The sequence below is a fragment of the Camelus ferus genome, chromosome 29 (assembly GCF_009834535.1).
Source record: "Camelus ferus isolate YT-003-E chromosome 29, BCGSAC_Cfer_1.0, whole genome shotgun sequence".
Lineage (NCBI taxonomy): Eukaryota > Metazoa > Chordata > Mammalia > Artiodactyla > Camelidae > Camelus > Camelus ferus.
In genome coordinates, this window is record NC_045724.1 from 3,084,147 (window position 1) to 3,111,958 (window position 27,812).

Sequence of the window (27,812 nt, forward strand, 5' to 3'; positions counted from 1 at the left end):
ACCGAAAGCTAATTCTCATGAGAAAATGCATGATTAGAATAATGGGTCTTTTAATTTTTTTGCCGTACAGAATTGAACATGAATGTATTGCTTGGACTAGAACAGTCACTTCACTAACAGGTATGTTCTGGTTACACTTCGATAATTCTAAATAAACTATAAATTAAATTTTTAAATGTAAAAATACCATTTTAACATTTATAGCAATATCTCCATTTATAAAATATGACATGTAGACTAGGTGGGCTTTTGTGTTCATCAAAAATACATTTCTAGTATCTTTTGAAAACGGAAGCTCTGCTGAATGCTATTTTTTTCTTTTTAAAATGAATGCAGCAATATCTTGCATGAGTATTTTGATATTATTTAGTTTATCATTAACAATGAAGCAAGCACATGGGTGGTTTAGAAAAAAAAAGTTAGTATCTGTGATAATCACAGATTTTCTAGTTTTATTATCATTCTTAGACCTGTAGGGAAATTATTTGTTATAATTCACTTTGCATTTTTTATAATGTCTAATTATGACAAAAGAGGGCTTGAAAGTGTTACTTATGCCTCACTACATAATTAAAGAAAACAAAATGTGCACAACCTACAGCAATCTGAATCCTTATATAAATGGATGAAATTGCATTTCTTCTTTACTTCATTGTTATTATTATTTTTTGCAGCTATCAATGTTGTCTGATTCATTTCCAATTCTGGACTATCATTCAAGGCTTATCTTTAAATTTTATCGTCTCCAAGAAACTTTTCCAAGAACCCTGCAAACCGAACTCTCCATCTCCTAAATCTTTGACCTTATAATTCTAGCTATCTGTAAGCACAGTGATTCTAAAGTTGGAAAATATTTATGCTTAACAGTCTAGGATCTCAAACATCTATCATGGAATACACACATATAATGTCTAAAAGTTAGTGGACAAAGATGTCAAGATGACAGAAGACATGAAACAATGTTGAAGTTAAATATTTAGGCAGATGGAGGAATGAAAGAACGTTTTGACCCAAACATGCCCCTTCTTTTAACATCCACATTTCATCCCTTTGTACCGTGCGCCTTGAAGTCTCTTTTCCTGTTTGGTTCTCTGCTTCTGGAAAATGCCTCACTCATTATTAACAAAACAATGAAATGCTTTATTTTTCCAAAATAATCATTGTATTTGTTAGTAGAGAAATAGTTTAGTCTCTTTTTAAGTTATTAGTATGGAAACTGAAGTTTCATAAACAATTCATAAAATTATCCAAAAGTATTTGTAGCCTGAAAAGCTTTCAGTTTTACATCAGATTTACCTGTGGAAGGATAGAAGCTGGTAAAGGTGTGTGTGCAGGAATGCTCCATATTTGGTTGGGCTTATTTGGTGCATCAAAGTGTGCATATTTTAGAAGAGGAAAAATCGGTATAAAATCCTTATTAAAGACAACAGATTGTCTCTTATCTTCATTAATTATTAAAAGTATTCAAAAATAACGTAAGAGTTCTTTCCAGGATATATGTATAACCAGATATCTGAAGTCCCAAATGCTTTGTAAGTGTATTTAATTATATGAATAAATAATTATTGAAAACCTGGTATGTTCCAGGCAATTTATTTTAGTAGAACTGGAGAAGACATTACCTCTGTTTTCAATAAGTAATCTTCCTCCCACTTCTTATTCTTCCTTCTGTCTTATATTTTGTTATTTCAATTCAGGCATTCATTTAATCATTATTTACTAGAAACTATGTTAGATGGTAGAGACACAAGGGTAACCCAGAAAGACAAAGCCCATATTAGACTTTAATAGTAACACAGTGTTGTAATAAACAGAGAATTAAATTGGGAATCAGATAACATTACCTTAGTTATCTAAGTCATTATTTTCTACTGAATAAATCACCCCTCCTTAAATAGTTCTTTAATTTATAAAATAAAGGGAATCATTAATTTATTCATTTAATGAATATTTGCTGTGTTGGTCTATTATGTTCCATACACAAAGATAGCAGGATTAAGAGTGGAGATCGATACACAAGTTAAAACATTCCAATAAATGTGTGCACAGAATAATATAGAAGCAAATGGGGAAGGTGGTCAGTGACTTCAAGGGTCAGCAAAGTTCTGCTGATGCAGATGACACTGGAGTTTATTACAAAGAAAAAGTCTATGTCACAAGTTGAAGGAAAAAGGAAATTCCAGCCAGAGCAAGAAACACAAGCTGGCACACTGGAACCTACAAAGAATCCAGGATGGTAGGACACAAGGTTTTAAAGTGCTAAGTGAAGAGAGGTAAGGGACAGGAGAAATGGGCAGGACCATATCTATTTTCATACCACATTAGGAAATTTAGATTTGGTTTTGTTCACAAAGGGCAGTCACTGACAAAATGAAAAGCAAGGAAGGTATCATGATCGGAAATTATTTATTTAAATAGATCACCATGAAAACAGGACAGAGAATGGATCTGAAGAGGTTAAAAGCATCACCTCTAAACTCACAAAGACAAGCATGGCCTCCGTACCCAATCGGTAAAGTGAGAATAATAACGTTACATATGCTTTACCATTGTCATGAAATTTAAATAACATACAAAACACTTAGTATAGTTATCAGAAGTTTTGGTGATGATCAAGATACTACTGCCAGAGGCAGGAGAACAAGGAAATCACCACATACCAGTGTCCGAAAATTTACCCCCACTCATTCCATTCCATTATTATGTAACTTTATTCCAAAATAAATTACAAAATCCACTAAAGGAAAGGAATTTTATTATGTATTTTTAAATCTCTCATTCTCCAAAATCTAGGATTAAGATTTTCTTAACGTAGGTGTTCTAGAGAAGTTTGGTAAAGACACAGCTAAAATTTTTAGGAAAGTGTTGCTTTTGACATTGTAACACAAAATTTATGAGAAAGGAAGGTGTTGATTTTGCTTTATATTCATCTTTTCTAAATTTTAATTTTTTTTAGAAATATCCCTTTATCATGTTTTGGAACAATTTAAAATAATTTAGAATAGGAGGAATAGAGAGACTCACAGCTCATCCTCCCCACAAATACACCAAGAATTACATCTACCTACCCACTGAATCACACAGAACACCTACTGAACTCTGGCAGAGTGTCTCTCACTTTGAAATACAGGATTCTTACAAAATCTAGTAAGAAAAAGAAAGAAAGAAAAAAGAAAAAATCAATGTGGGACCGGTCCTGAGGGGAGGGAGTGGCAAAGGAAGAAAGGCACCCTCACACTGGGACGCCCCCTCTCCAGCCAGAAGGTCAGTGGGGACAGAAGTGGAGCTTCCAAGGCTCAGAAGAGAAAATGGCAGCCACTTGGCAGCCGGAACTAAGAGAAACTGGCACAGAGGGTTCCTGCGATCCCCACCCCTAGACATAATCCAGCAGGGACAAGCCTGGACTGGCTGGTGGAGATGGATGAGGAGCCCAGGCAGACGGCTGGTGCCCACTGCACAGAGGCAGCTTCAGGGGCCTGCAGGGCAGTGTGAGCTCTGGCTGGGGGTGTGTGCAGAACAGAACCGCCTGGGACCCCATAAAAAAGCTGGTGTGCTTGGTGGGGAGGGGTGCAACACAGCTGTGCCATAGCTACTTTCTCTGCTTGGTTCTATTGTTAGTGTGTTCTCATGAGAAGAGAGGTGGGGCTCTGTCTTAGCCATCAGTGTTGCATAGAAGCAAGGCCGAAAGCTGAATCCACACCCAGTGGTCCTGCAACTTCACAGGCAGAACTGAGATTTGTTTACAGCCGCAGGCACAGAGGATAGATTGCTCTCTCTGGACCCTTTGTGGACCTACGCCTCTAGGACCAAAAGGCAGGGAGCAGAGTGGTGGCGCACGGTGGGGGAGAGTGCGGGTATTTACTGTACACCACACTGTGTGCAGAGGTGGGGCTGGGATCTGCACTGATCCTGCGGTGCACCATGGATTCAGGTGTATGACTGCACGCTCACCACGGCTGGCCCCAGTGCTGGACGTTGGCGGATCTGCACTGGTGGTTCCTGGGGCCCAGAACCTGGGGGACACCAGAGCAGGTGGCTGACATTCCCGCAACTAGGGCAGGGACAAAGACAGTGTCAACAGAGAGTACTCTGTAAGCCAGCATCATCACAAGTACAGTCGACACCACAGAGGGCACTTCCCAGGGCACATCTCCTGTGGAGGTGCACTCAGTGACCTTCCCAGCTGAAGTGCTCCAACCCTGCCTACCGCACACCACAGCTCAGAAACGGGTCTAAAAGCCTCTATTCCAGCAACAGGGGAGTAGACCTGGCCCCTGTTGAGGCTGTGACAACCACAGAACTAAAAAGGAGGCCCTGCTCAACAGCAAGAATCAGGGCAGGCTCTGATCACAACACCAACCACACCCCCAATCAAAGGATAACAGCCAACATTCATGGAAGAAAGACGCGGTGACCATCCATCCTAAGAAGAGCCATTGCAACAAAACTATTAGATGCACACAGTCTACACAGGAATGCTCCCATTTTAAATAAAAACAAATAAACAAAAAATAAAACAGCCCTTCAAGGCCACAGTAGATAACTGATACTCCTAAATCCACAGAGCCAGAGAAATATAAGTAAAATGAAGAAGCAGGGAACCACACCCAATTAAAAGAACAAGAGAAGTCCCCTGAAAAAATGATCAATGAGACAGACCTCGACAGTCTACTAGATCATGACTTCAAAAAAGGGGTGAATAAAGCACTGAAGGAAATAACTAGGAATAGAGAGAGAGAATACTATGAAAAAGAAATAGAAACTATACAAAGGAGGCAATTAAAAGCAGAAAATTCAGTGGCTGAGATAAGAGCCGAGCTAAAGGCAGTCAAAAGCAAACCAGACAATGCAGAGGAACGGATAAGTGGCTGGGAAAACAGGATGACAGACATCACTGTATCAGAACAGCAGACAGAAAAGCAAGTAAAAACCAGTGACAGAAATATAAGGGACCTATGGGATAATATAAAGGGTGCCAACCTGTGCATAATGGGGGTCCCAGAAAAAGAAGAAAGAGAAAGAGGGATTGAAAAGGTATTCGAAGAAATCATGATTGAACTTCCCAAACCTAAAGAAGGAAACAAATATCCAAGTACCAGAAGCACAGAGGGTCCCCAAACAAGAAGAACCCAAACAGACCTACACCAAGACATATTATACTTAAGACGGTCAAAGTGAAAGATAAAGCAATGATTTTAAGGGGAGCAAGAGAAAAACAAAGAGTTAGTTACAAGGGAACCCCCATAAGGCTTTCAGCTGATTTCTCTACACAAACACTGCTGCCCAGAAGGGAGTGGCAGGATATATTCAAAGTCCTGAATGAGAAGAAGATGCAGCCTAGGATACTCTATCTGGCACAACTATGCTTTAAAGTAGAAGGAGAGATAAAAAATCTCACAGACACGCAAAAATTAAAAGAATTCAGCAATACTAAACCCATCCTAAAAGAAATACTGAAAGTCTACTCTAAATAGAAAAGAAGCAGGAAGCTATAGAAGCAAGAAAAGCATAATTGGAAATGCAATAACTACAATGAGTTGCAAGAGAATAAACATGAATATGTGAAAAAAAACAAAGACACCAAAATCATTAAAGGTGGGAGATGGGAGCAAGAAAATAAAGATTTTTTTTCGTCTCTCTCTCCCTTTCTTTTTTCTTTTCCTTTTTTTTTTCTTCATTCTTTCTAGGATGTGTTTGAGCCTACACGACTACCAGTCTAAAGCAAACAGATGTAGTAAGGGGTTAACATACTTGAAAAACAGGGTAGCCACAAATCAAAAGCATAGAATAGAGTCACAAAAACCAAAAAGAAAACAAGCTAATACAAAAGACGACTATCAAACCAGAAAAATACCATATGATATCACTTACATGTGGAATCTGGACAAAAAAAAAAAAAAAAGAACTTATTTACAAAACAGAAACAGACTCACAGACATAGAAAATAAACTTATGGTTACCAAGGTAGGGGCAAAGGGATAAATTGGGAGTTTGAGATTTGCAGATACTGACTACTACATATAAAATAGATAAACAACAAGTTCATACTGTACAGCACAGGGAACTATATTCAATATCTTGTAGTAACTTATGGTGAAAAAGAATATGAAAATGAATATATATATGTTCATGTATGACTGAAGCATTACGCTGTACACCAGAAATTGACACAACACTGTAAACTGACTATACTTCAAAAAATATTAAAATATTTTAAAAATAATAATTTAGAACATTAAAATCTCATAAGAGTCATTTGTTTTACTTTTATAACAAGTTATTTTTGTAAATTAGTAAGGTACTTTTGCTATCATAAGAATGTAAATGGATCAGCAAGTTCAGATTAGCTTTGTTTTGATGGTTAGAATTATAACAATCATATGTTAAACACATCATTTTGGATCTTCTGATAATGTTAAATTTCATGATCTTTCAGCTTGGTGTACATTACTACCTACAAATATTTATCAGCAGGTGGACCTAGTATATATGCGTCCATGTTGAAATATTAAGTACTATGTTTAATCCTGAAATATAAAAGTGTAACCCTGTTAGAAACTACCGTATATCTCTACATCTACATTTGTATCTATGTATGTATGTCTGTAAAATATTATCAATCTTCATTTTAATACTATATTGTCTAATATACTATTTAAGCTCAATTCCTCCTTCCACTAACCTTCAGCATTTGCAGAAATGGATAACCATCTCTGCTAGAGGCTAGATGGAAGAAAACAGGAAAATCCAGCAGGTTATGCACATATTCAGGCAGGTTCATTGGTTTTGTTTTGTTGTTGTTGTTGTTCCTCTACAATTATATTTTAATTTATGGATTTACTGTCTCTTCTCACAAGCTATATATCTATTTAAAAGTTAGAATGCCAAAAGAAGGACTGGAGGTCTTTTTTCTCCTGCATTCCATAGAGATGCTGAAAGGTTTCTAGCTTAGTGCGAATTTGTCTTGATTATTTTGTGACTGGTGTTAGTGCGAATAATAAAAATAATGTATCAGAACCCTGCATTCGAAAGTAGGCAGTTTGATAATAAGCTTGTGCTTTTGGCTGCAAAATACAAACAGACTGCTGTACTTTCTGAAAACTGCAGCCTTCACCCCCTCTCTGTGCACGCTGACTAGGCTACACTGAGATAGTCCAGATGTGACAGATGCATGAATCTCACTGAGCTGATCTTTATCCTGGAGGCAATCCCAGAATATTCTGGCCAGAGAAAGGTGAAAGAAAGCACTTAGAGTTACATCATATACAATGTTAAGTCCAGAAGCAATAATGAATAGCTTGCTTTGTTTATTTGTATTGGAGATTTTTTTTAAAAGACAACACCCATTGTGAAATGCCACAGGGCACATGCATTATGAAAAATAAGCAAAATGCTAAAAGCTAAAAGTCATTTTTAATTAACATATCAGTTAACAGAAAGCTCAACTGAACAGATGTCTCTTGCTTTTGTGCCCAGAAGTTCAATGAACTGGAGCTTTGCCAGGTCAAGAAAAAAATATTCAACAAACTAGATGCCTTGGGATTCTTAACAGGAGCACACTCTTGTTGATTTTACCCTTTGTAACTGTATGTAGATATGTAGATATAGGCATCCCTCAAAAAAATCAAAAGCCACTGTCATATGGAGATTTAGAGATTGAATTACATGACCAAAAATTACGTGATGTTACATCATTTCAATGTATTTGTATGGGAGTCACAGAACTGAGTATACCTGGGGTAGGTAACTGCATCAAACCCTTCCTATAATCATTCCCCCAAGCTATTTTCCACATAAGCAGTTTTTATCAAGCATTCACTGTATACATTCTGCATTATCATTATGTATTTTATATATATATATATATACACATATATAGTCATTCAGATACCAAAATATGTTTCTAATATATATTTGATTTTTATCCACAGCTCATAATTGGTTCTTCAGCCACAACTCACAAAACCCTTGGAATTTCCTAAGCAATAAGAAGAATGAGAGAATCTTCTGTTACAATACTTGGTCTCTTATCTTCAGTTCCTGAAAACTTTTCTGAGCCACAAAGGTGAAATTGGTCTTATTCATAAGAAGTGCCTTTCCACCACTACCAGGTTTATGTTAATTAACAGGACTTTTGGAAAGCACCCACAGAGAGGGGCTGGTTGCCAGGGGAACCACGAATAGAGGGTTAGAAATTTCAGTCCCACCGCCTGATTTTCTGGGAGGGGAGAGGGTTTAGAGGTTGATTCAATCACCAGTGTCCAATGAGTTACACAATTATGCCTATGTAATGCAACTCTCCTAAAAACCCAAAGGGAGGGGATCTGGAGAGCTTCCAGGTTGGGGAACCAGATCTTCTAGGTGCTGGGACAAGCTTCACAAGGACGGAAGCTCCTTTGTTCAGGACCTCACCCTATTATCTTTTTGTCTGACTGTTATTATCCTCTAGCATCCTTTGTACTAAATCAGTAATCTAATGAGTAATAGATTTCCTGGAGAGAGCCATTCTAGCAAATTAACCTAAGCCAAGGGTGTGGTCATGGGAACTTGTGATTTATAGCAGCTGATCAGAAGCACGGGACTTGCAATTGACCTGAAGTAGATGGTGATCTTGTGGAACTGGACCCTTTATCTGCAGAATCAAATGCTGTCTCAGGGTAGATTGTGTCAGAATCGAGTTGACTTTTTCGACACCTGCTGGCTTCTCAGAATCACTGTTGGAGTGGAGAAGCCTAGACACACACACACACACACACACACACACACACAGACACACACAGACACACAGACACACACACAAACACACACAGACACACACACAGACACACACACAGACACACACACACAGACACACACACAGACACACACACAGACACACAGACACACACACAGACACACACACACAGACACAACACACACAGAGACACACTCACAGACACACACAGACACAGACACACACACAGACACACACACACAGACACACACACACAGACACAACACACACACAGACACACACACACAGACACACACACACACAGACACACACACACAGACACACACACAGACACACACACACACAGACACACAAACACTTTGTAACTGGGTTCAGGAACCCCAAGAGACCTTCCTGCTTAAAAATTTCAATGGAATCATAGTGACCATAGGAGAAGATATGGCTATATAAAAATGAAGCCATTTGCAAAATATGGCTCCAAATTTCTTCTCAGACTTCTCTACCATGAATGAGCATCGTATTCTCTCCATTTCACTCTTGTGTTTTCCTTACTAAATGATTCACATGTTGCTTAACTTCCAGATCATCTCACCACTTCCTAATATCTACATCTGAAGAAAAATCTATCCATTTTTCAGGGTGTAGATAAAATGCTATATTTTCCCTGTAGAACCACGCCATCTACATTTCTCTGTAATTTCTACCTACAAAAGTAGCTGTTCTTTTCTCTTGTCCATTGTTGGTGGTAAGAGTACATACTAATAACCCTAGTACAATGGCTTAAAGAAGTCAGAGGTTGATCGGATTAATGATACATGCAACCTGTGGGTAGGCAGCCTGTTAATTACATATGTAGTCAAGGAAACATCTTCTTGCTGCAACATGTGTTTGCATGCAGCTTAAAAATCTGACCACTTGTTTTCTCAAAACCTGTGTTTTAGGCTAGAATGGGGGGAAAGGTCAAAAACATTCTGCTAGGAGATATTGCCTGTATCTTTAGAAGTCAAGCTGTCTACAGAAAACTCCTATAAATATTTCATTGGCTGGAACTGGGCTACATGATCACCCCAGCTGCAAGAGTTTGAGAAGATAAATATATATATATTTAAAAAATATGTGTATATATATATATACATACATATATACACATATTTTTTAAATTTCTAAAGTCTAGAAGACTTAAAGCATAAGTATGTAAGTGGCTCCCAGCCTCCCCCACTGCCATAAAACTAACCAATTTTGCTGTTATGTTACAGTTATTAACATCAGTTATGTTCAAGTCTGTCTGTAGTTCTCAGTCCCTTGAAAGAAAGGACTGTAACTTTAATAATCTTATCCCTCATGTTGGGAACAATTTTAGGCCTATTTGTAGAATGGGCAGGTCCAGGAAGGAGAAGATGCTGTTGTTAGAATCCCAAGGACTGAAATAAGACCAGTCTTAATTAAATCAAGGTGACCTCCCCATATGCTTTCTGCTATCTAGAAAAACAAAGTCAATTTTCTGGAGGAAAATGACATCATTCAGAGTCTCTGTAATTTTGCCTAAGTGTTTTTTGAAGAGGTTTGTATCATAATTCATTTCCACCGACAACACATTAGATTTCCAGTAGTTTCACATCCTAGCCAAATCTTAGTAATGTCGGTCTTTCAAATTTATTACCTGAAGAGTGATATTTCATTATAGTTTTATTATTTATTATTTTGAAGACTAATTTTATGTGCTTTGGGCTATTAGTATATCTTGTTTTGTGTATTTGAAACTTTGACAATATATTAATTAGTTTTTCTTTCTTTTCTCCCTCTTTGTAGGAGATGTTTTTATATTCTGGATAAAAGTTATTTATCAGATATGTATTTTGCAAATATGTTCTAATATATGGTTTATTTTTTTCATTTAATTCACCATGCCTTTTAATAACAGAGTTACTGAGATATAACCTGCTTACCATAAAATTTATGCTTTTAAAGTATACAGTTTAGTGATTTTTTCATATATTATCAAAGCTGTACAACGATCAACACTACATAATCTTAGAAGAGCAGAAGTTTTAAATTTTTAATTCAGCTTTTACCACTTTTTTCTTTATTTGGTTCATGGTTTCTGTCTTCTGTCTAATAAATCTTTGTCTACTCCAAAGTTGAAAAGTTTTCTCCTGAAATTTGTAGTTTTGACATTCTTTAGTTAAACTGTATAAATGAGATGGGATGAGGCTTGTATTTTTCATATTTATATCCAATGTTTCCATCACAGAAAGCTGAAAAGACTTTTGTTTCCTTCTTAAAATGCCTTGGCAAAGCTTTGTTGACCATATATGCACAGATGCATGGGTCTACCTCTGTATTGTAAGTTCTGTTCCATTGAATCACACACCAATATCACTTGGTCAGTGTAGCTCTCTAGTATGTTTTTAAATGTCGTTCATCTGTTTCTAAATTGTGCTTATCTATTTGAAGTGTTTTTATGTATTTCCAAATTATTTTGCCTATTCTGTGTACTTAAAATTTCCACATAAATTTTATAATCAACTCAGTCAATTTCTAGAGAAACACATGGTGGGATTTGTATTGTAATTGTGTTTAACCATAGATCAAATTGGTAACGACTGCCAAGTTAACAATTTTGAATCTTTCAATCATGAACACTGTATACTTCTACAATTATTTGTCTTTTTTTGTTTTTTTCTCAATATTTAAAAATTTTTCAGTATACCTAAGTATTTCATGGTTTTGATGGCATTGTATTTTATTTATTTTCCCCAGATTTATTGACATATAATTGACAAATAAAATTATAAATATTTACAGTTTACAACATGATGATTTGATATACATTTACATTGTCAAATGATTACTACAATGAAGTGAATTTACACAACATAGCCACCATGTCACACAATTCTTCTTTTGGTGAGTATCTGACAAAATTTTACATAAGGAATTATGATAGTCAACTTAGTATTATAACAAAGTAATACCAAATTGGTTTTATTACAGAAGGAAAACATTGATTGAATATGTAAATAGTATTGGTGTCATTTTTTTTCACCTTCTGTTTCTCTTCTTTCTTACAAGCTTCTAAAATGTGAAAATCATTCTTGTTTTTTATTGAAGTAAAATCAGTTTATAATGTGTTAATTTCTGGTGTACAGCATGATGATTCAATTATACATTTATATATTCCTCATCATATTTTAAAAGAAGGAAGACAAATTTTATTCTCTCAAAGATTCAGAAGAAAATCGCTTGGAAAAATTCAGTAACAGTTGTAATAAAAACCTTTCACAAACCAGAATTGTAGGGGATTTCCTTGATCTGACAAAGAGTATATGCATATAAATATGCAGTTCAATGGTGCAATACTGAAATTGTTTCATCCCAACTTTTATTAAATATTATACTAGACGTGTTAGCCAGTGTAATGTCAAGAAAATGTAAATATAATGTAAGAAATATAAAGGTTAAATAAATCTGTCATTATCCACAGATAGTATGATTATGTTCAAAATAAGACAGACAAATAGATATTATATTATGTATGTGTGTGGATGTGTCTTATTTAAATATTGATGAGAATGAGCCTATGTTTATGTAAGCAGACGATAGACCTGGTTAAGTTCAGGTTGCAAGTTGCAGCACACCTTTCGTGGGCTGTGAAACTATCAGTTAAGTTTCCAAAGATTTTGAAGTGCTCTTCCTATCTGTCCCCAGTGTGTACCACCTGTGACCAGCCTGGGTGCTGGTCTATCTACTGACTTTGTTCTCAGTCTTTTTTTAAGGTGGATTAGGAACAGATCTATGCACGTGTAGCTCAGGTGTGAGCTCAAGATTTTTTAAAATGAATTAAAAAATTCATTTTTGTCAATGCCTTCACCTCATTTTTCCTCCCTGATACTTCTCAATTCTCTATGGTCCTCCTTTTCATTTCCCTGGCCAGAAAACGAGGGCATGAGTTAACTCATTTTGCCTTGGACTTCCGAGGCTGCCCTCACCCACAAGCTCAGGCAACAAGGGAAAATACATGGTCAATTCACTGCCAGTTTTTGATACTTTGATGCTTCTTCCCCAATGAACTTGCCACTGTGTACTTTTTAGAACACTCATTTACTTCTCCATGCATTCCATCCAGGGTTTATAGCTTCCTTCAGTGAAAGAAAAAGGGAAGAGCTGGTTTACTCCATCTTGCCTAGAACTAGGATCAATAGGATTGTTCTTTATAACCCAAAACTTGAAACAACAAAATGTCCATAAGAGGCAAAATCAACTGTATTTATGTTTACTATGGAGTCCTAGCATATTTACACCAAGCACTGTCCTTCACCAATAAAAAAAAAAAAAACTGCTACACACGATACCATTGACAGATGTGACACACATCACATAAAGGAGGGAAAGCCAATGAAAAAAAACAATGCATACTATAGAATTCCGCCTTACACAGAGTTCTAGAGGAGCTAAAACTAGCCTATGATGAGAAGGCTAGATGAATCCTTCCCTCTGGGGAGACAGCAGGGATGTGGGGGAGGTTCCCGGGGTACTGGCCATGTCCTGTAACGTGAACTTTGTCAGCCTTGTAGTGATTACTTGGTGTTGTCACTTCATGTAAATTCACCGACCTGTACGCTTAAGAACTGTATGCTTTTCCCATCTGCATAATATATGTGCATATTATGCTTCAGTATAAATATCTATAGGAAGATAAAAATAATAAAGTGCAGCAAAATGGTCACATAACATTGTATTTCAATTTTTCTGTGTAAAAATTTCCAAGATTCTGTAATTGTAACTTAGTTAATTTGTATCATTGTTCTGTCTCCCTCATGAGGGCAACTTCACAAATTCTGCACCACTCTCTCAGACTCTCCTCTCTTTCTCTGTTCTCTCTCTTCCTCTCTGTCACATACATGTACTTAGCATCAATATGCAATTTAATCCTGAATTATGAGTCCCCAGATCTAAATATAGTTAAATTTTTATCATTAATTTGAAACAAAACCTAAATAATTAAAGATTTCAGAGTTTTGTTAAGCCTTTTAAATGTAAACAATATTAACCTTTAAAGATATAAAGAAAACTGCCATTGTGATAAAGAATTCTGTTCATAAGTAGTGAGACGTAACTTTCCTTAGAATTGCAACTTTTGGTCCTGAAAATAAACGCATGTCCATTAGAAGATCATCACATTGCAAAAATGATAAGTGTTGAATTAAGTCAGTGTGGTTAACAATAGAATGTGCCACAAATTAAGCTGTCAATTTATATGTATGAGTTAAAAAATAAATAAACAGGTCATATGGGATGACTCTAATTTCCTACTAGATAGAGTTAAGACAATTGTGGTGGAAATTTGGAATTCATTAGCTCCCTGGGGGTTGTCAACTACGCAAGTAATACAGCTTTGGCAAACTTCTCTGTCATTCTGTTAAATATATATTGAATCATTTGTATATGGTTTTCCTAGGGGCACACTAGGAAAAACCTAGCAACATTAATTATACATCAAATGACAGGCATAAATTGGCTAATTTGCATTCACTATCTGTACTTTGTGTATTTCATGAGCAAATATATATGCATCCTATACACAGAAATAAATGGCAACAATGAAAGTTTCATTGTAAATGCAATAGAATGATTCTTGTTTCAAAACTGTAACTCATTAAAATAATAGAGAACCTCAAATGCTCTTTATTATTTTTAAATTATTTATGCAAGAAAAAATAATTGTTCCAATAAGAAAAGTCCTTCTAGAAAACTTGAAAATCTGTTTTCAAAAGCAGAAAACATTGCCAAGTTCTAGAAATTTGTCTTATATTTTTTTTCCTTCTGGAAAACTGTGATTAAAAACAGAAGGATTTCAATAATTATGCATAAAATGAAAAGCATATTAAATAAAGAGTAATTTTAAGAGAGTATAACATTTATTCTAATGAGAAGCAGAGCAGTTTTCATATTGCAACATAACATTTGCTTTCTACTTCCTAAACTTTATTTTCATAATTGATTTGGTAGGAGTATTAAATAAGATAGTCATGCTAACTCTTTTAAAAATCCGTCTATGTTTATAATTATTATCTATATATCTTTTAGAAACATTTCAGTTTAAACCGAAATTTTAAAATCATGTATCATACAGTATGGATGGTCCACAGCAGTCAGAATGTTTAGGAGGAAATGTACTAGAATAAATTGACCATATCAAATGATTATTCAAATTAAATGTTAGCCTATTGAGTCTATTAAGAAGGTATTTAAAGCGAAAGATCAGGTTTTATTCATTTAATTAAAAATTTTTCTTAATTATATTAAGGTCATAATTATTCCCTTTGCCCATTCTCCTTTATCATACATTAATTCAGGCTAATAAATATAATAAAAGCTCTCCTTAAAATTCTCTGGTAATAATCGTGCTCATTTATATATATATATATATATATATATATATATATATATATATATATCTTGCTCATTATATATATATGATATAGTTTTATATTCTTATTTGAAAAATGAAAAGGATAATGCACTTGTAATCAAGAGCTTAATTTCTCTAGGAAAGGGATATGATTTCTACCCTTAAAATAACGGAAATGAATGACTAAGTGTTTGTATTCCCTACAGTCTTGAAAAGTCCTATGTTTTTATTCCCCAAATCTGCTCCTTCATGTCCCAGGGGGTCCTTCCAGCTTTACAGAAGACAAACACCAAACCAGAACTAAGTTAGTGGGCAATCCCAGTGCCGGGACAAGGTCTGGAGGCCAATTTTTTCCTGTTCTCCAGCACATGTGACCTCAGGCTGCATTACACATTAGTAATCTGCAGATGAGCCACTTAGAACTGCCAACTGAAGTCTCAATTCTACCATTCCTTTCTCTCTACTGAGAGCTGGCATTATTACCTGCAGCCTTCCTCCTCCTGAATCAGCTTGACTAAGAGAAAAATACAAAGGGAAAAGTTCGGTTTTTAATGAATTCAAAGTATTTCCAGGAAGCCTAATTATAAATTGCTCTTGAAGTGACTATTTCTCAGTAGTTCCAACATTTTCTTCACATCATATTTCAGAAGCCTTATTACAGTCTCTTGAGTGTTAAAATATGTGTAAAAGTCTTTCATTATCTGTCTTTTTGACTTATGATCAGAATCTTGTCATCTAAATCCCAGCTACGTTCCACTTTATCACATAATGCCACCAAAACAGAGACGTGTCTACCTTATGCAAATCCTAGCACTGGGTCTTACAAATGATTTTTCTAATCTTTTTCATGTCTCAAGTCTGTACCTGCTACTCCTGAGCATTTCAGTGGCATATTCTAACCACAAATCAAAATATTTTTCACATGCTACTGGCATTACATTCGCAATATATTTCTTTATTTTCTGGCAGCTTTTGGCCTTAACAAATCATTCAATACTTGATTGGTGATCCAGTCACCCAGCAGAGTACTTTCTCACCTGTCATCTCTACAGGTGACATCTGCCAGGGACATCTTATAACAAACCTGGAATAACTGAATATGTTAAGATCTGATTAACTATTGTGGCTCAATTATCTACTCATTACTAGCCTAAAACTTCAGAATAACATTTCTTAGTTCTTTCACTCAAATACATGAAATGGTCCATGTATTTAGCAGTTGATTTGAATATTCTAATATTAAACTGTGCACAGTACCCATCTCCTAATGTCCTTCTTCTGTTCAGTCATATGCCAACTACCATCATGGTTCGTGCCATTAGGCAACCACAGTGAGGAAATGCTCTTGTCTCACGTTCATTATGACGCTCTGATTCAAAACTGAGAGCTGCACCTTAATTCTTAAGTCCCTGATGTGTTCTCAAAATATAACGCAGATATTGTCCCCTTTGGGGAACTTCTATTCTCACCTCACTTTAGCCTTAAAGGAGTACTCAGCACATCAAACTCAGCCATAAGAAAACACTGAAATCATCAGAGTGAGTTACATGAATTTCACGAAGGGTTTTGTGGGGAGATGGAGGGGAGGGCTAGCCCTGAGTACCACACTATATACAAGTTATTTTTCTTTTCTTTAATTCTTATTTTTTTATTGAAGTGTAGTCAGTTTACCATGTTAGTTTCAGGTGTACAGCAAAGCGATTTAGTTATACCTACAAATGCAGAAACAAGTTAGTTTTGAAAAATTCCCTTTAGGGATTTCTGGTTCCTCAAAGACCCTGTTTGGTTAAACTGCCAATCTGTTTCCTTTCCCCTTTGACTTCTCTACTATTTTCTCATATCACACATCATAGTCTGCCACCTTCTACAAACACCCACTCCAGACATGTGGACATGGGTTCTCCCTTCCTTTCATGTAGAGTAATCCCATCAGGCCATCTGGCTTTCTCCAGACCTCTCTGGAATGTTATTGATTTAAATGTTCTCCATATTCTTCATTATATCATGAATTTGTTCAAGGTTCTCATTTCTTGTATAAGTTATTAAATATTCTAGCATGCGCTAACTGAATATTCTAATACAGTTCAATTCATAATGGTCCTGTAAGCATTCTATAGCACATTATAAACATAAGTTTTCAAAAGATTGGCATAAAGGGTATTTATTGCAACTGTAAGTATATTCTGTTCACATAAAAAGGGCATGCTAAAACTGAAATTAAAATGAACCACAGGTTTTGAACTATATGTTTAACTGTTTGTATAGCTGTTGAAAAATGTGAAACTTTTTTTTATTATTTTACTGTGGTTAAAAACACTTAACATGAGAGCTACCCTTTTAACAGATTTTAAATGTGCAATACTGTGTCATTAATTCTAGGCAGAATGTTATACAGGTGATCTCTAGAATACTCACCCTGTATGACTGAAATTTTATACCAGTTGATTAGCAACTCTCTATCTCCCTCTTCCTCCAACCCCTGGCAACCACGATTCTATTTTTGGCTTCCAAGAGTCTAATTTAGATACCTCATTTAAGTGATATTATGCAATATTTCTCTTCCTGTGACTGGCTTTTTTCATCTACCATAAGATCCCCAACGTTCATCTATGTGTCTATATTGCACTCATGTAAAAGAATAAAATTGGACATTTATTATACACCATATACAAAAATTAACTCAAAATGGATTAAAGACTTAAACATAAGATCTGAAACTGTAAAACTCGTATAAGAAAGCATTAGTGAAAATTTTTTAATGTAGGACTGATTATATGGTACACTTTTACTGAGATAGACAGTCAAAGTTTTTGTAATGTGTTATATATCTCCATGTTACACGAATATTACCAAATATTACATTAAAATGTGTAAGTAGGTATATGTAAGAACTTTTACAAATATTCTATTCCATTGTTTTCTAGACAGTGGATATTATGAAGTCATTTTTAGTAGCAAGACAACTAAACCTTAAAATATTATAGATGTTTACATTTAATTACCATGAAAAGTGATATTTGTCATAATGTGAACATTTTACTTACATCTGTCAAGTGACCGAAAGTTGGTTTAGCTGTTTGAAGCATAAGTTGCTGGGTTACTGGGTCTAATCCTAGAGGGAAACCAAAGAAAGTAATTAAAATATTATCAAAAAATTTTAGAAATAAGCAAAAAATAAAGAAGTTGCTAATTTTATCTTTATCAATAATTTGATATAGAAGACAAAATTTGATTTTCCTTAATAATAAAATTGACTCATTGGAGCTTCTTCCTAAATTCCCATTCACAGACAACTAGATCAACACAGAGAATTTTAGCATAAATTATTTAATCTAGTTTGTATGCTGACTAACTTCATAATCAGAAACTAGAAATTGTTTAGTACTTAGCATGTGACAGGCATTACTGGTCATCTACCCCAAAGCCATTACCTTATCCTTGCCAGAATCGCTTTCTATGATGGAGGCTAAAAATATCAGGCATTTGCTTTGTTTACAAGATCTCCTTTTAATTAGCTCTTTTTATTTACTCCCATCAAAAGCATTCTACATAATATATTTATAAATACTAATACATAATATAATGTGGGACCATGGTATTTCACGCACAACCCATTCAACTATTGGACAAACTGTTCTGATCATTTTTCCTCCTGAGGCTTATGTAGTCTTCATATTCCCTTTTTTCTTCAATATTAGAATATAATATAATAAATCTACCATTTTTAGGCTACAAATTTTAGTTTCACACTACGTGCTATCCATAACCAATCTTAGAGTCTACTTAAAAATCAATACTAGCTTAAAAATCACGATGTAACTTAATATCTTGAAAACTAATGAAAGTTGCGCTAAAAACCAGAATTTAAAAAGCACTGGAGTAGTTTATAACTCACACTCATTTGATTGTAATGATTAGAACACATTTAAGCCAGCTAAAGTAACCAAGATGTATGCCTAAAAAGGACACAAAATAATATATATAGCAAGTTCTAACAACATAGCAAAATTAGAATTGAACCTGTAGTCAGAAATATGAGGGAACAAGGGTGCTAGCTTTGTATCTTAGGAGCTACAAGATTTCTCTCCTGCTGCTACGTCTGCTTCCCTTTAACAGTATCTGCTCACATCCTTCAGGCTCTTAATGCAGAAGCCCCCAAACCAAGTTTACATAATCCTGCAATTCAAGAAACTACAAGTTGGCCCCAGTGTGTATGACAGAATTTACTTATTGAAGAAAGATAATTGGTTTGTCCAAACCTCTACATTTGTTTCCATTAGATTAAGGGTCTATCTCTGGTTCGGTTTGAAGAGATGGCTTAAGAAGCTCTCTCTTCTGAGGCTGTGAACGGACACGGAAATGCAAGGTCTGGTACAAGAAGGCAGTCAAGCAAACTCAAATCTGATAGTGCATGTTGGATGCTAGACACCCTCCAGACAAGGTTCACACTGTCTCATGCAATCTTCATGAAACTTCTACAGGACAGATACTCTTGCAACAATTTTTACAAATGAGAAATTGATGCCTCAAGAAAATTAAGCATGTGGCATTGCCAGAATTTTAAGCCAAATTCTGTCTATCTCAATAAAAAGGTAGAAAATGGATACCTGAGTTACAGATATGGTTTCTGCTATTGTTTTTTGGTTAACATAAGGGACACTCCAGAATTGTATGGCTTCTCTCTCTATTTTATCAGTGTAAAAGTATAGGAACATCATTTTTTCATAATAGATGTTAGCATTATTATTCATATTTTTACATCAACCTTAGGTTACTCAGATTGTAATGTTGTTATTTAATAATTTATAATATCAAGCAATTTATATCAAAGAATAAGTAACTAACTTGAAATAAGAAAGTAGTTTGTAGTGTGCCTATAGCATTATCTTAACATTTAAATTGTACTTGAATAACAAAAAAAATCTGGGAGTGATGTTCATTCTATAAGCAGATTTTATTTGAGATGAAGTTACCTCTTTCTACTTCAAGTAACTGCTACAGACAGGACTTCAAAGTCAACTCTGGCACACATAAAACTTTTCACTCCTTTTCTAAAGTTTTAACAAGCAAAGAGGCATATTTTGGCAAAGGTGGATACAGAATACCATGTTATTCCATTTCAGTAATTATGATTATTGTTTCCTTTTCTTTGTAGCTTCAGAGGGAGTTCAAGAGGAATAGCTGAAAAAGTAATGCCAGTTTGATCTGCAAGATGTGATTCAAAGGGTCCTGCTGTTAGCAGATTTTCCTGAAAGGTGCCCTCAAGAGTTGACATATTTTTATTATAGTGCATACGCAAAGCCCTGAAACTTCAGTAATAGTTACAGGAATGGTGGTATATCTGGGTTCATTGAACAAAAATTGAAAACTAAGGGGCTATGAAAAAATGATTATAAGATGTTTCTCATTAATTCTGAAAATATGGTAAAATATACATTGATACTTTTTGATGTTAAACTTCACATTTCTGGAATAAATCAAACATGGTTGTGATAAATAATTTGTTCTATATATTCTGGATTCACTATACTAACATAGTGTCGTGATTTTATGTTTATGTTTATTTATGAGATAGGCCAACAATTTTTTCATGTAACATCCTTGTCAGGTTTTAATACAAAGGGTAATTAAAGAAGTGTAGGACAGTTCTCCCTTATTCTTTACAGAGGTTGGTGTAGATTGACATTTATTTTCCTTAAATATTTGGTAGAATTCATAAATTACCAGACCAAATGGGACTTTGTGGGAAGATATTAAATTATATATGCGGTTTCTTTAATACACATAAGCTTTTGAATTTCACCCCATTCTTCTATTTGTAGCTATTAAATTTTTTTCTCTAAGCATGATGGCAAGTTACAATCAGCAAATTTTTATTTGTAATTAGTATTTTCACCTCAATTAAGGTAAAATATTTTTCCAGTTCCACTGTGATTTATTCTGAATCCACTGGATTTTATAAATATATTTTTTAAAATTTTGAAACATATTAAACTTTTCAAGCTTCTACTTGTTTTATTTCTGGATCAATTGTGGATTAATTTTAGATTAATTAATTAAATGTAGTCACACTCTAAATGACTACATTCTTTGAAATTTGGTGAATTGTGTCTCATGGTACAGTATAGGATCAATTTTTATAAATATTATAACTTAAATATTGATCCAAATATTATGCATTCCTACTAATCTTTTACTGAGATAAAATTTACACACCATAAAAATAACCGCTTTCACCATTTTTAAAGTATATAATTTGGTGGGTTTTTTTAGTATATTCACGGAAATTGTGCAGCTATCACTACTGTCTAGTGAAAACAATTTTTTCATCTTTGAAAACAAATGTTGTCTATACCTATTAGCATTCATACTCCATTCCCACCTCAACCTGGACCCTGGCAGCACTAATTTACTTTCTGCCCCTATGATTAGCCTTGTCTGGATATTTCTTACAAATGGAGTCATACATCACGTAGCTTTTGGTGTCTGGCTATTTTTGGTAGCATAATGTTTTGGGAGTTTACCATGTTGTAGCATAAATTGGTGCTTCATTATTTTTTATGGCTGAGTAATAGTCCATTGTATGGATATACCATATTTGTTTAGTCATTCATCATTTGGTGTACATTTAGGTTGCTTCCACTTTGGAGCTATGAATATTCATGTAGAAGTCTTTGTGTGGACATATGTTTTTAATTCTTCTATACCTAGAAGTAGAATTACCAGTCATATGAAAACTCTATGGTTCATTTTTTGAGAATTGACAAACTATTTTCCAGAGAGCCTACACAACTGTACCTTCCCATCATCTATGTATGAGGGTTTCAATTTCTTCACACTTTCATCAATAATTATTATTGTCTGTATTTTTTCATTTTGTCATCCCAGAGGATGTCAAGTGACATATTTTTCTGATTAGCATTTCTTCTGATTTGGAGAAATATGTGCTCAAAATTATTTGCTCAGTTTTAACTGGTTTATTTTGGTTATTTTGGTAGAACTGTAAAAGTTCTGTATATATTCTGGATACCAGACCCCAATCAGATTTATGATTTGTGAATCATATATCTCCTGTTTGGTGGGTGGTCTTTTCACTTTCTGAACAGTGTCCTTTGAAGCACACAAAAGGTTTTGTTTGTTTGTTTTTTGGGTTTTTAAAAAATTTTTATGAGATCAAATTTATCTCCTCTCTTCGGTTTCTTGTTTGTTAAGTATCATATGTAGGACCAGTTGCCTCATGCAAGGTCATGAAGATTTGCATCTAGGCTTTCTTTTAAGAGTTATATAGGTTTAACTGTTAAATTCAATATACGATACATGTTAACTTGTTTTTTGCATAAGATGTGAGGTAGGGATCCAAATGTATTCTTCTGCCTGTAGATATCCAGTTATTCCAGCACTATTTATTGAAATTGTCTTGGTACGCTTGTTAAAAATAAATTTACTGTAAACATGTGGGTTTATTTCTTGATTTTTAATTATATTCCATTGGTATAATATTTATCCTTATGCTAGTACTGCACAATCATGACTACTGTAGTTTTTGTAGTAAGTTCTGAAATCTGGAAATGTGAGTCCTCCTATTTAGCTGTTCTTTTTCAAGATGCTTTTGACTATTCTAGGTTCCTTTTATTCTTACATTAATGGTAGGATCAGTTTGTTGATTTCTGCAAAAGAGAGAGAGAGGAGAGAGATTTGAGATTTGATAGATTTGATAGGAATTTTGTCAAACCTGTAGATCAGTCTGGTGAGTATTGCCATCTTAACAATATTAGGTCTTTCAATCCATGAACAGATGGTATCTTTCCATTTATTTAAATTTTCTTTCATTTATTCCAATGATGCTTTGTGGTTTTCCGTGTACAAGCCAAACGCTTCTTTTATTAAATTTATTCTTCAGTATTTCATTCATTTTGATGCCATTATACATGAACTTCTTTTCTTAATTTTATTTCTGACTGTTTATTGCCAGTGCATAGAAAGACAATTGAGCTTTGTGTATTAATCTTGTATCCCGCTGAATTCATTTATTGATTCTGATAGTTTTTTTGTGAATTTCTAAGAATTTTCTAAATACACAATTATGTTGTCAGCCAAGAGAAATAGCGTTAATTCTTCCATTCCAATAAGGATACCGTCTTTATTTTCTTATCTCATTTCCCATCAGGTCTTTATCAGGATCTGAAAATTCCTTTCTATTTCTATTTTGTTAAAATTATTTTTAATCAAAGAGATAATGCACTTTTTATTCTCTGTTCTTTCAAAGTCTATATTAATCAAACATATATCACATTGACTTAAATTTATATGTTGAATAAACCTGCATTCCCAGGAAAATTTCACTTGGTCATTGTATATAATCCTTTTTATATGGTGCAGGATTCAGTTTGACAATATTTTGTTGAGGAGTTTTGCATCTATACTTCTAAAGATGTTGGCCTGTAGTTTTCTTATCTTGTGATATCTTTCTCTGTTTTGGTATCAGGGTAATACTTGCCTCACCAAATGAAATGGGAACGCTTCTATTGTTTGCCACAAATGTTATCCACTGCCTTCAGCAGTCACTAGGTTAAACTGTGTTTTTAAAAGACACATCTGGGAAAAAGTTTTGCACTGGTGAGCTGAGCCATGTCACATAAAGACAATCTTTCACTCACGTTGAGTCTTCCCAAGAATCACAGGACAGGTCAAAGAATGACACTTCTCTGGGAAAGAAGCTTTGAAAGGGTCCCAACCCTGTTCTAGCCTCTCAGCAGCTGCCAGACTTCCAGTTTTCACCACGCTGGTGGACTGTTGGTTTTCAAGGCTATGGCAGAGCTGAATAGAAGGCAAATGTCACAAAGCTCACTGGTCTTAGTGAAAGTCAGCTGTATTACTTAAATGCTCCCCAAGTTGCTTATGTGCATTTGGTTAATTTTCAGCAAACTGAAAAAAAGTTGATTTTCACAAATCTGCAGTATTGTTCTTATTACTTTTATGAAAGAGAATTTTAAAGGTCCTTACTCTATCATTTTTGTTGATTTTTATCCCCTTACTTTATTTATATTTCAAGAGGTATATTATATCCTAGAATTATAGATTTGTGGGTTTCTTCTAGTTATTTTGTCAAATTTTAAAATTTGATTTAAAACTATATTGTTACCAATACACAAATTTTAATTGTTACACATTACTGAGAACACATATAATTAGAAAATGTTTTAATTTAACTTTAGTAAAATTTTTCTCCTGGAAGTTATTTTTGTCTTTATTTTTGTGTATGCACTTTGTTGTTACAGTTCACCTGACTGACATTTTTCTAACACTTTTTCTTTCATTGTGTCTATGTTATTTCTGTCTCTTGCAACCAGTATATAGTTGGATTTTCTTTTTTTTTTTTTTTACTATTTGCTTTCTATTCATTTCCCTCAGGTTATATTTTTAAATCTTCTCCATTTGTCTTATTTGAATTATTTTTGTATTATTCCATTTCTACTGTATTTATTTTATTAGTTTCATACTAATACATTTCTTTCTTTTAAAAGATAATTGTGCCCTAGAGATGAAAATATATATTATCCTTGACTTACTAATTTAACAAAAATTACTACAGTTAACCACATCCTAGATAATGTAAAATATTGAAACTCTTTTATGCCCAGTTATCCATTTAATAAACATGCTTCATGTAGCTTTTTACAGTTCTTTTAGCAGGAGGTTTACCTAAATGGTGATCCTCATGACAAGAAACTGACCTCTCATTTCTTGTTATTTAGACAGGAATATAGAATGTCCATTAATTGTACTAAAGAGAAGTGGGGAGAAATAGAAGAAACCTTTATCAATATATAGCTAGACTCTAGGAGAAGTTTCAAGAACTGCAACAACTAATCATCAACATTCTGACTTGGGTAAATGACTCTCTAAGACATGAGTCCCCCATCTTCTCAGCCTGCCAGATTTCTGAATGAAGTCATCATTCCTTGCCCCAACACCCCGTCTCCTGATTTATTGGTCTGTCCTGCGGTGAGCAGAACAAGTTTGAACTTGGTAACAAAATTACTTGTACATTTTAGGCACATCTTTCCCTTTTGTCTAACATTTGAGAGCAGAATCTTAGTCATATTCGTTGACCAGAAGTGATGTTGATACAGTATGAACTGCTTTGCTTTTGTTAATTTTATATTTTTCTTTGAAAACAGATGTCACTTCATCCTACTTTTAAAATTTAAAAGGAGCACATGCAAAATAATATGGTATATCAGAGGAACTGGGATGTTATAAGATAATAGTCATTATACTTTTAAGAAAAAAGTGAACATAAATGCCATTTTCCCAATTTGCCAAAGTGGACAAAATGAAGGCTATAGGTATCTCAATTTAAACTAAAAAAGTATCTCAAGTTATTTAAACCTTCTGAACATTTTTGTATTGTAAATTTAAGACATTGAAGTTACCTCTAATTAACAGGATAGGGTAATTCAGTGGATTTGTGTCCAAAAAGCATTAGTGAACGTTGAAGAAATTCTCACAAAATTTCATTCAGTTGAAATAACGAGAGAAAAAAAACTTATGTCAAATCTTTTCCTACACAATCAAAACCATCTGTTTCTGAAAACTGCATAATATTTGAACACTATTATTTAGAGTTCTACTCACTTTGTGGCCACCCATCTTGGTATTTATGGGAAAATTGCATTTTAATCTCATTAAGATAGCATTTACCACATTACTGCTATGGTTATATTAATGGAAAAATTCAACTGATTTACAGGGAATATTTCAGTACACATAACTTGGTGGGAATTCAGAAAACAGTGATGATTTATTACAATTGTTATAGAAATGTATGTAAAAATACATAATGAAAAAAAGAAATATGAGACATGTCAGGAGAAGTCTAAAAAATTATTGGTAAATTCCCATCAGTAAAACTTGAATAAATCAGCTTCTGGTGAGTGGCTAATTGTTCACTCTGTGTTTATTAATATATTTTTAAAAACAACTTATTTGGTTGGTATTGACCAACATCTTTTGGTAATGGTACAACGTTTATGAAAATTTTGTTGAATGAATTTTTAACTGTATGTGTGAATTAAATAAAAATATATTTAATCTAGAGTAACCTGCCTGTGATATGCCTGAACTTAGCTATAGAAGGAAAAAGTATTGGTCTTTTAGTGAATCACAAGTTAAACATGGAGCTGTAAGAAATTCTGGTATTTATTCATTCAGTAAACATGTTTAGCTTCAGCTATGTGCCAGAAATAAGAATAAAACATAGCGTTGACCTTGGATAGCCATAAACTCTAGTGGTAGAGAGAGATAAGTAATTAAAATAAATAAAATAAAATATGAAAAATCCTATAATAAATATGCTGGAAGCAGAATACAAAGAGAAGACTAGCCCAAAGCACTTGGAAAGGATTCAGAAAGGCATTTCAATTAAATAGAATCTCAAGCATAAGTAGTAGGAGTTAGAATTCTGTTATTTTTGTATTAGTCAGGGATTCACTAAAAGTGCATGGTCAATAGTGGGCCCTATATTTCACAATGGGAGTAAATCAAGAAGAGATCTGGCAAAGACTGTGCTAACTAGAAACAATCCCTTATGAGAAAAAGTAAAATTAATTGATGTGATTTAGTTAGAGAAGACAGTTGTAACCTCATGTAAATGGAAAGTTATTGTTTCTTCAGATTCTTATAGAACAAGTCATGACAAACCTATCAAAAATACGTTATATTTGGAACTTTGCTTTTGTTTAATGATGGATTAGCTTGTGTCAGACCAACAGAAACAACTAGAAGAGCTGAGTAAAATACATTAAATCTCTTTGGAGGCATCAGAAAATTACCAAGACAACCAAAATTTGAGGGGAGAAAAACCTCAAGGAGAAGGGAAATTGCTAAAATAAGATGGTCTCTTGGTGCCATTTTTTCTTTCCTGATATCTACTGTTTGCTAAGCAAGGGAAAGCCTAGAGGCTGAGAATCAGGTAAGACTGGTGTTTGAGTCTGAGAGGCTATGTTGAGTTTTGGCAGTCTTATGGTGAAGGGAAGGGCAAAAGCGAAACTCAGGGCCAATTAAGAAGCCTGATTACACCAGATCCTGGAAGGCTATGCTCAAGGTGTAAGGGTATATCTGAAATAGACCAGCCCTTAAAAAATTCAAACTCATCTTTAAATTAGATCAGTATCCATATTGCATTTCAGAAAATGAGCCAGAAATATGCAAAAGTAAGTGTCTATGAGAAAGATAAGATCATCAGACATGAAAATTATCCCTGCGTTATTTTTACACAGTAATTAGGATTTAATCATGTATTACCAGGCTATCAGAACACAAGATCAATATAAATAAAACAGAAAAAGAGAAAAATAGAGATTCACAAAGGTGATCTAGATGTTAAAATTTAGAAGGACTTTATAGTAACTTTGATTCATTGGTTTATGAAAATACATCTTAGTGTAGAGAATTTTAGTGGTTAGCTAGTATCTGCTAATAAAAATCAAAAGGTAATTATAAAACTAACAATAAAACAAGTTAAAGACTTGATAGGTGGGATGAATAAGATAAGACACAGGGGATTTAATGAATTGGAGACAGCTCAGAAGAAAATGCTCAGCTTGAAGCATGGAAATAAAATACACAGAAAAAATTATTAAAACGTCTAACATACAAAGAATT

General features: G+C 34.2%; 1 long non-coding RNA gene across 1 annotated transcript; it reads left to right on the plus strand.

Moving 5' to 3' along the window:
* The first annotated feature begins 6,349 nt into the window (after positions 1-6,349).
* On the plus strand, positions 6,350-22,765 carry LOC116660439. The gene is made up of 3 exons (XR_004315959.1): positions 6,350-6,360; positions 7,082-7,087; positions 22,687-22,765. It is a non-coding gene; the product is annotated as an uncharacterized LOC116660439 (long non-coding RNA).
* Positions 22,766-27,812: the final 5,047 nt, after the last annotated feature.